This window comes from Arachis hypogaea, chromosome 12 (assembly GCF_003086295.3).
Source record: "Arachis hypogaea cultivar Tifrunner chromosome 12, arahy.Tifrunner.gnm2.J5K5, whole genome shotgun sequence".
NCBI lineage: Eukaryota > Viridiplantae > Streptophyta > Magnoliopsida > Fabales > Fabaceae > Arachis > Arachis hypogaea.
In genome coordinates, this window is record NC_092047.1 from 8,810,137 (window position 1) to 8,821,181 (window position 11,045).

The window sequence follows — 11,045 nt, forward strand, 5'->3', positions numbered from 1 at the left end:
AAGAAGACAATTTCTCTTATTGAATGCAACCAAATTTTTACTATCACATGTATCAACACACTTTTCATACTTTTTACAGTTGGTATTTGCTACACTTTTGCTACTGGATTCACTTATTGATGGAGACCTACAACTACTGTATACTGAGTCTTTATTTCTAGGAACAATTGCACCCTTGCTAGAGCTTTTTATAGCCACATTTGCATTAAATCGGACTGCAGCATCTTGTGCTTTCTTTTCTTTTCCATTTATGCAGATTGATCTTGGGATTTCAACACCCTCAAATCTGTACAATCCATTTCTAAGCTTGCCTTGAAGAAGAATCTTCTTTGATTCCTGACATTTTACATTGCATAGGTAAGGCCAAAATTCAAAGAATACACTATTGTCTAGTGCAAACTTTGCTACACTGATAAGGTTCTTTGATATGCTAGGGACATGTAACAAGTTCTGAAGTTTGAAAGAATGATTAGATATGAATGAATGCATAGTTGATCTTCCAATATTAGCAATGGTCATACCTTTTCCATTGCATCTCTGATATCTTACATGGTATCAGAGCTCGTTCCTGATCCATGGCAACTATTCCTTCTGCGATCCGCATAGCTTCCATCAACAACACTGCAATGTCGACAATGGCTGCAATTGCTAGCTTTCCAGCCACAATAAAGTTAGATGACGACAATTTCAAGGTTTGGAAACGGCAAGCACTAACGTGTGTCAAAGCTAATCGACTTCAAAATCATCTCACCAGAAACACAATTCCACAAATGTTCAACACTGAAGCAGATCGAGAACAAGGTAAAGTGTCTCAAGAATTCGAAAATTGGGAACAATATGATGAATGTCTTGTAGCGTGGATGCTCTCCTCCATGAACAGCAACTTTGTAAACAAGGTAGTGGAATGCAGCTATGCACATGAAATCCTAGAAGTCTTAGAAGAACACTTCAGTGCACGAATAAAATCCAGAATCAAGATTCTGAAAGCCCAGCTCTGATACCATGTAAGATATCAGAGATGCAATTGGTTTCAAGTACAAACGAAGAAAGAGAGAGAGAGAGAGAGAGAGAGAGAGAGAGAGAGAGGCTGAAATAGAATGACCTAGATAATTTTGTATTCAGAAAAATCAGTTTTACAAATGCTGCAGTGTGTGTTTATATAGTGCAGAGTGACAACTAACTCTAACAGAAAAATAATTGAAAAACAAATCCAGCTTGTATAGCTGTGCAACTGACTTAGTTAGCTTTGGTCAAATAGCCTAACAGGCTAGAATCTCCGCCTCAGCCTTACTGTCAGTCTCTGCCTCTGCCTCAGCCTCAGCTAGAATGTCCTCCACCTCAGCCTAGCTCCCAGTCTCTGCCTCTGCCTCTGCCTCAGCTAGGATCTCCGCTTCAGTCTCAGCATCAATCCAAGTCACAGACGGATATAAGCAAGATGACAGAGCAGTTTTTCAATGACACTTGGGGTTATCAACCACCGTTAGAGATGATTGCCGTAGTGGGTGGTCATCAACAACATCAGGTCTGGACTTGGGAGGAGAACAAAGCCTTTGAGTCGGTTATCGCCAATTGTTTCCAGGATGCTATACACAATCACTGGAAAACCGTGGCTGCTCGCCTCCCTGGAAAGACTCCGGCACAGCTGCAAGAGCGATTCTTGAAACTGATGACCGACGTTAATGCTATCAAAAATGGTAATCCTGAGAACATGAACATCATGCTACCTGTGTCTGCTACCCCATTGGAACACAGCCTTCTCTCCATTCCCGTCGTCAATGCAACACCACCACTTCCACCACCTCATTGGACTCACCATCAGCATCACAGGTTGCTCCTCTAAATATTTTATTCTCTTTTTATTTCTTTATTTATTTTTTTCCCATACAGATATATGGATACCCTATTTTTCTGTTATGTAAATATATCTTGGTAATTTATCATGGTAGGATGCAGGCAATGGCGCCCGCGGCAGACATGGCAGTGCCAATGCATATTACCTTACTGTCATCATCAATGTCAGGGGCAAGAAGAGAACAAAACCAACATGCCAACAGCAACATAATCCAACATAAACCTTTATATGCGGCTTCTAGTAACAACAATAAACGGCAACAAACAGTTCATTGGACTTTACAAGAGCACAAGCATGTATTAATTATATGTTCGTCGTTTAAAGCTCAGAAAAAACTTTTCTATAAATTCTGCTAATCATTCATTATATCAAACTATCTCTTTGGCAGGTTGTTTCTCCAAGGCTACGAAGAATTAGGAAAACAATGGTAAAAAATTTCAAGTGAATATGTTAAAACAAGAACTTATTCACAAGTTGTTAGTCACTCTCAAAAATTCTTTAAACGCCAGGAGAAAAGAGCTAGAGGAGAAAATCTAGGAAGAAAGAGTATGCTTGACATAACTGATTATAGTACGTGATTTTTTCACTATTCTTAAAATTATTTAATTTGTTACTCTAAACTCTTTGAATTATTTAATCATGATAGTTATCTTATTTTAATTAATATTTTATGTAGGAACTATAACATAATATGTGCAAAGAAAATTTACGAAAAGAGAAGGAGACTACTCAAGCAAAAAGTTTTAGTAGTATATTTAGTTTGGTTTAATTATTACCTTAATTATTTTTCTTTTCTAAAATGTGAATGTATGCCAATTTAACATTAGTAGAGGGTAGCATATGGCTTAGTTTGATTAATGGTGTAGGAATATTGGTATGTATAGAACAATGGTGTAAGTATTGAAATATTTGATCCCCTAACTCTCTTGCTCTGATGGCAATGCCGAAGGAGTGGTAGGCTAGGTCCTATCTAAGGTCTCGATGGCTTTGCCGAAGGGACTTTAGGTGGGAGCAAGGTATATTTTTAAATAATTATTAGTTTAAAATATATTAATTTAAGTGAAAACTCTTTGTAAGTTTTTTACGATAGAATATAGAATATTTATATATAGTTTTTATCATAAATATTATATAATACTAAAAATTAGTCACTAAATTAATCATCATATATTATATATAAATACATATATTGTTTAATTTAACTTTGCTTCTTAAAACATATTAATTATATACTGTTAAATGCCAACTAATAAAGTTAGAACGATAACATTCATAATAGCTACAAGTTACAGGAGATGGTTATTCATTATGATTTCACATTTCTCTTAAATTCTATTCAAATTGATAATGTAAAAATATTAATTTAAAGTAGAATAAATGTAACTCTTGGCAACCTTTTTTTTCCTTAAGTTCAGAATAATGCACTTGCTTGTGATATACAATGATCACTATTATAACTAAAGTAACTTTTATCCAAACCACAATTTTAGAATTCAAACTAAGATTCAAAATGCTATAATACTAATTAAGATGACATTTTGAAGCCTTTTCCATAATTGAATCTAAGGGGTGTAAGTTACCGAATCAAACTGAAATTTACCGCAAAACCGAGTCGAAATTTACAACAACCGAATAAAAAACCGAAAAAATCGATTTTTTTAGTTTTTTTTGAAGTAAACCAATCGGTCCGGTTCGGTTTTCAGTTAGCTCGGCAGAAACCTAATCAAACCGAACCGAACCGAAGAAGTGGCTTAGTAATGCATTGAAATGGAAATTTTAGACTTAACAAATGTGTTTGTTTTATATTTAGTTGTTGGAATGAATTGAAATTGTGTTGAATTTGAATATAATGTAATGTTATTTCAGTTTATTGATTGTTTTGAACATCATTTTACTAAGATTAATTTTCTATTAGTTAGAATTTAAAAATCGAAAAAACTGATCGACCCAAACTGCTTTTGATTCGGTTCGGTTGTTGTATAGACAGCAAACTGATTGGTTGGTACTCTGTGAAAACTGAACAGATCGGTTCGATTGGTTTTTGATCCAAAACCGAACCAAATCAAACCGATAACACCCCTATTTGAATCAACGTTCTTGTATGAATGGACAAGCAAGTTCATTGAACTATCTCCAAGACCTAGCCCAACTCAGATCAAACAATTAAAGGCTGAGTGAGTAGCTTTACTTTCGTTCAGAAACTGGTGTTAAACCATAGATGAAACAAAATTGTAATATATATATATATATATATATATATATATATATATATATATATATATATATATATATATATATATATATACTCAAAATTGAAATGTATGTATTTGTTAACCTAAACAAAGTTATATGCTCAAAATCAAAATTTATGTATGTTAACCTAAACAAAGTTAATAAAAATTTATACATCTTTTTTTTTTCATTACGGTATTAATTTCATTTAGGTTAACATACATAAATTTTGATTTTGAGCATATAACTTTGTTTAGGTTAACAAATACCTACATTTCAATTTTGAATATATATATATATATATATATATATATATATATATATATATATATATATATATATATATATATATATATATATATATATTCCAGCAAAATATAATAATGTAAGAAAAAGGTTTTAGAATAGAAAAGAATAAGAGAGATTTTGACAAGAATTAAAGGAGATAATTTTATTGAAAAAATTTTTAAGAAGAAAAGATACAATTACTAATTTTTTGATTGTCAATTACATTTCTCTTAAAATTTATAGTATCAAAAAATATTTTAAATTTAATATTATCAAGAAAAAATAAAAAAAAATTATATAAGGACTAATTTGATTAATTTTTAAAATTTCAGGGAAGAAAATGACTTACGTCTGAACTTTCAAGGACTATTTTGATTATAAATAACTTTTTTACATGTCAAGTGCCACGTGTTACTGACCTGACACGTCAACCAATCATCTTGTGACACGTGGCATTAACCCCCCACGACATCATATGCCACGTGGCACTTAACGTGACACGTCATCATCCAACTGACGGAAGGACTAACGTGACCAATCGTGTATCTTTTGAGGACGATTTCGATTAACTTTATCTTTCGAGGACCAAAATGGAGATCGGGGTATCTTTCAGGGACGATTTTGGCTATTTACTCAAAAAAAATTTAACAAATCAGGTTTAAATTCTAAACCTAAATTTAACCTTATTCTTTAAGGGTGTCCGCGGATTGATCGGATCGAATATGATATCCGCACTTTTTAGTGTCGGATCCGATCCGATCCGCATATTTGCGGATCGAATCGAATCGGATATCGGATATATCCGCATAATTAAACCTTCTCTTTTTAATCATATTTCTATGTAAAAAAATTTGATAAAAATATTTCTTTCATACTTTTAAACTTATTTATTTCTAAAATATTTTTAATCAAACTCTTTCTAAATAACAAAAATAAAATAATACAATATATGAATAATAATTGCTAACTAAAACATACAAACAAGTAAATATAATACCAAATATATATATATTTATTTATTTATTTATTTATTATTATAGTGCGGATCTGCGGATCCGTGGATGTAGAGCAGATATCCGAGATCCGATCCGCAAAGGGTATGCAGATCGGATCCGATCCGATCCGATCAATTTGCGAATCGGATTGTATCCGCAATTTTCGGATCGGATGCAGATATTTACCGCGGATCTGCGGATACGATCCGATCCATGGACACCCCTATTATTCTTAAATCATATACTTTCTTTGCATTTGATAAATGAATGAGTTGATTATATATAATTACAACTTATAGAAGACTTAAACTAATATTGATGTGTTCCATGTTAAAAAGTATTTTCAAATTAAATATAATTTTTAGAAAAACTTAAAATTTTAACATATTTTACATTGTCATAAACCATACACTCAATTTATAAAATACAAGTTAAATAAATATAAATAATATCAATTTATTCAATGTAACAAAAATATTTACGAACAAGATCTATGCAATTATTGATTATTAGAAAGCTTACAAAAAGATCATTTGTATTGTTAGAAATAAGAGAGAAATCTGAGAAAAGTGTTTTGTGTATTACTCAAGTTGATCAAAAGTACAATGTACAAGGAGTATATATTGGTACCAGAAGAATCAAAATAATAAAAGTATAGAATCCTACGATTAATATATAGATATGCTATATAAATATAAACGATACTAACTTATCTAAAATGATTCTCTAATGATTCTCTAACATCCCCCCTCAAACTCAAGTGGGAGTTAAAGATACCATCTTGAGTTTGGATAACAAAGTCCGGAAACAAGTCGGGTGATGAGCTTTCGTGAAGATATCAGCAGTTTAATCCAGTGTTCCAACAGCAATGAGACAAACATCATCAATAAGGATACGTTGCCGAACAAAGTGACAATCAATCTCAATGTGTTTGGTGCGTTCATGAAAGACATCATTATGGGCAATTTGAATAGCACCGTGGTTGTCACAAAAAACATCAGTAAGGGACGACTGAGGAGCACCCAAATCTTCAAGAAGCTAACGAATCGAGATAACCTCAACAGTGGTGTCAGCGAGAGCACGGTACTCAGCTTCTGTGCTTGATCGAGTAGTGAATGTTTGCTTCTTAGCACACCAAGAAATGAGAGCGTTGCCAAGAAACAAACAGTAACCAGTAGTAGAATGACAATCAGTGGGATTACCAGACCAATCAGCATCAGAGTATGCCTGAAGGGACAAAGAGAAATGGGTAGAAAAATAAAGGCCATGAAATAGAGTGCCTTTGATGTAGCGAAGAAAATGCGAAGAACTGCCGCATAGTGAGTAGTACGAGGAGCTGACAAGAACTGACTAAGTACATGAACTAGATAGGCGATGTCTGGTCGGGTGACAGTTAAGTAGACGAGTCTTCCAATTAGCTGTCGATAGAGAGTAGGATTATCCAAAACAGTGCCATCCATAGGAGTAAATCGAACATTAGGCTCAAGAGGAGTAGACTCAGTGCAACTATCGGTAATCATCAACATACAAAAGTAAAAGAACAACTCCACGTTCACTTTTACGAATAAAGAGAGCATTCTCATGAGGACTGCAAGTAAAGCCAAGACTGCATATGGTAGTGCTGAACTTGTCAAACCATTTACGAGGAGCTTGCTTAAGCCCATAGAGTGCCTTGCGAAGGAGACAAACTTTGCCAGAAGGACAAGGATAGCCCGGAGGGGGTTTCATATAGACCTTCTGTTTCAAATCTTCATTAAGAAATGCATTCTTTACATCCATCTGACTGAAAGACCATTTTTTTACCGCAGCAATGGCAAGAAGAGCTCGAACAGATGTGAGATGAGCAACAGGAGCAAAAGTCTCTTCATAGTCAATACCATATTCTTGCGTACAACCCTGAGCTACCAATCATGCCTTATAATGGTCAATAGAACCATCAGAGCGAGTCTTGATCTTGTATACCCATCTGCTTCCCACAACTTCTTGATTAGAAGGAGAATCAACCAAGTCCCAGGTGTGTGCTTTTTCAAGTGCCTGTATTTCTTCCTGCATTGCTTGTTGCCAATTTGGATTTGTGGGGCTTCTCTGAATGACTTAGGTTCATGTTGATAAAAAAATAGTAGAAAAACAATGATAATCAAGAAGATGAGGAGGTGGATTTCTCACCCTGGAACAGCGAGTGGAAGGACGAGGCATGACGATAGGAGTAGGAGCGTCGTCCGGTCCGGAATCATCGGGAGATGGAGAAGGCAGAAGAACAGGAGGCTGTGGAGGGTGACTCAAGATAGAACCTGTAAAATCATCACTAGGAAAAAGATCAATATTGGGGTTAGTGAAAAAAGGTGACTGAGTAAGAGGAATAGACTCAAAGGAGGAGAACCGAGAAAACATGTGATGCTCCCAGAAGACAACATGACGAGATATACGAATATGTTTAGAGAGAGGATCCCAACAACGATAACCCTTGTGTTCAGTGCCATAACCAAGGAAACAACACATACGAGCCCGAGGTTCAAGTTTACTATGTTCATGAGGCTGAAGAAGAACAAAACAGACACAACCAAAAACTCGAAGAGAACTATAATATGGGGAGGTATGATAAAGACGCTCAAAGGGAGTAACATTACCAAGAACAGAAGAAGGGAGTCTATTAATAACATGAACAACAGTAAGAACAGCTTTACCCCAAGTACGCTCAGGACACGAAGAAGAAAGAAATATTGCACGAACATAGTCAAGAATGTGACGGTGTTTGCATTCAGCTCGGCCATTTTGTTGAGACATACTAGGGTAAGAAAACTCAGACAAGATACCCTATTCTGCAAGAAAGATTAAGAGTTTGGAATCACGGTATTCCATAGCATTATCACGGCGAAAAACCTTAATGACCTTGGAAAATTAAGTTTTAACCATAGTGGCAAAGTTAATATAAATCTGAGGTAACTCATGGCGATTGGTCATCAAATAAACCCAAGTAAAGCCTGAATAATCATTAATGAAAATAACAAAGTATCAAGCTCATCCCATAGAAGCGGTGGGAGCGGGACCCCAAACATCAGAGTGAATGAGATCAAAAGGAAAGCAAGTAAGAGAGGAATTATTGTGAAAATATAAAGCAGGTTGTTTGGCAGTTTGACAAGAAATGCAATCAAAAGATTCATTAAGAACCTTATCCAAAACACCTTGAGACACAAGAGGATGCAATTTTCCTAAGGAGTTGTGGGCAAGACGTTGATGCCATAAGTGAAGGGTAGATGGAGAAGAAGCAGCACAGAAATTTGGTACAGGAGGAATATGAAGATTCTCGACTTCAAACAATCTTCCAACCTTACGTCCAGTCCCGATGACTTGTCCTGTCCGACGATCCTGTACACGACAACCAGAGATAGAAAAGATGACATCAAAACCCAGATCAACAAGTTGACCAACAGAAATAAGATTAAAGTTTAAGTTGGGAATAAAATAAGTATCAGGAAGATCAAGAGTCGACTGGGAGATAGAACCCTTGTGTGTTGCGTGCAAGAGGGAACCATTAGCAGTATTGACAAAAGGTGCATTTGTAGTGGTAAACAGAGACAAGAAGAGATTACGCAATGAAGACATGTGATTAAAGCATCCCGAGTCAAAATACCATTTAGAATTTACCTGGAGGAGTCGAAAGAGCAGCAGGGGTATTACCAGAAAGGGAGAGAAGATTATGAAGAAGAGACGCAATATCAGATAGAGAGACAGGAGATGGGTTGAGAGGAGCAGAGGTGGTAGATTCAAGAGTAGCATCAACAGCAGAAGCAGGCTCAGGACATGGTGGGCGAGTAGGACAGGTAGTAATCAAATGTCCCGAGAGCTTGCAATAATGGCAAAACAGTTGTGAACAATGGTAGCTAATATGACCTTTCTGGTGGCATGTGCGACATTCAATAGAGGGACAGACAGAGAAGAGATGTCCAAAACGGTTACAATTTCAACAGAATTTATCCTTTCTGTGTGTGGTAGCAAAAACAGCTGACTTTTCCATAATAGCAGATACAAAGATCACGGAGAGGAGAAAAAACTGCAACTTGGGAGTCAAAAACGAGAAAACGAAGGGCAAAATCGGAAACAGCTCACCAAAAAACCTTAGAGAGGGTCCCAATTGTCTGCCACATCAGCGACACATCAGTTCCACGTCGGCTCCACATCAGCAAAACGATGACACGTGGCAGCGTCTGACTGGAGAGAGGAGGCACGCTGGCGCTGAGCTGGATGCGGGTTGGGCCGGGTAGAATGCGGGGCGGGTTGCTGGAGGCTAACGGCGTGACACGTGGAGGCTTGCGGAGCGTGCGATCTGTGCGAAGATCCAACGGCTGCTGAAGCTTTTGGGTAGAGAAGAATGGGTGCGGCCAGCGATGTTCCGGCGGCGCGTGGAGGGGCATGCTGATGTTTCTGGCGGCGTGGCAGAGCTCTTTGTACTTGTGAAGATGAGATGAATACAATGATATGGTCTATGACAAATAAAAAAATTGGGAAGGCGAGCAAAATAGGACGAAAGAGGCTGTCTGGAGAAGGAAAAGAAACAAAAACTTATGAACGAAAAATTGACTGAAGCGGTGATCGGCCTTCTGGCGGCGCGTGAAGGAGCGTCTGGCGGCAACAGGCAGCGAGTGTGGCAGCATTGGAAAGCTTGCAACGAGGAGAAGGCGAGGGTGGCGGCAATGACAAACCAAGGCGTCGGGAGGAAGTCGAAAACTGAGCACAAAATACTGCTGGTGAAACAAGATAAAGGAGCTAGAAACCAAGTGTTTCTGAAAAAAAAAAAAAAAAACCTAAACTCTTGATACCATGTTAGAAACAAGAGAAAAATTTGAGAAACGTGTTTTGTGTATTATTCAGGTTGATCAAAAGTATAATGTATAAGGGGTATATATAGGTGCCAGAAGAATTAAAGTAATAAAAGTATAGAATCCTACAATTAATATACAGATATACTATATAAATATAAACGATACTAACTAATCTAAAATAATTTTCGAATGATTCTCTAACATGTATATCCATTAGTTAGTATTGTTAACCAAAAGATATTAGTTGTATACTTTAATATACAATAAGTCAAATAAAATTAATTCAATTTAACAAGAAAATAGCTTAGCTTCTCTATTGTTAATATATAACTGTATATAGATTTATAACATCATCACTCAATAGATTATTTTTTTTAAACGAGTGCCAATAAAATTTTGTTCACCCATTTTGGTATAAGGGAACTGCAGGTTGCAGTCTCTCCAACAGTGCGTTTTAGGTTAATGGAGCGCTTCATACGGACGGTGTATATATGATTTATATATTTGTTAATTTAATTTTTGTTGGTGTCAATATATTTGTTATGCGGTATAAAAATAAATAAACTGTTTTAAATGGTCTTTCTGTGGGCTCTGCACAACATTCGTTTTTTTTATCAAATATTTAAAAAAAAGTTCAACAAACATTCTTAATAACAATAAATTGGACCGATCCTAATGATAAATTACATATTTGGGGGCGAGTCCAATCATTTATTAAATTATTAGGAAATACTATAATGTGCCTTTTCCAAAATGTGAAACTTTCATGGCTCCAACGCAATTTCATGATAAACCAATAAACCTATATCAGACTATATCAGTCCCTACCAGGTGTTCCCTTAAACCCAATTAGACAGG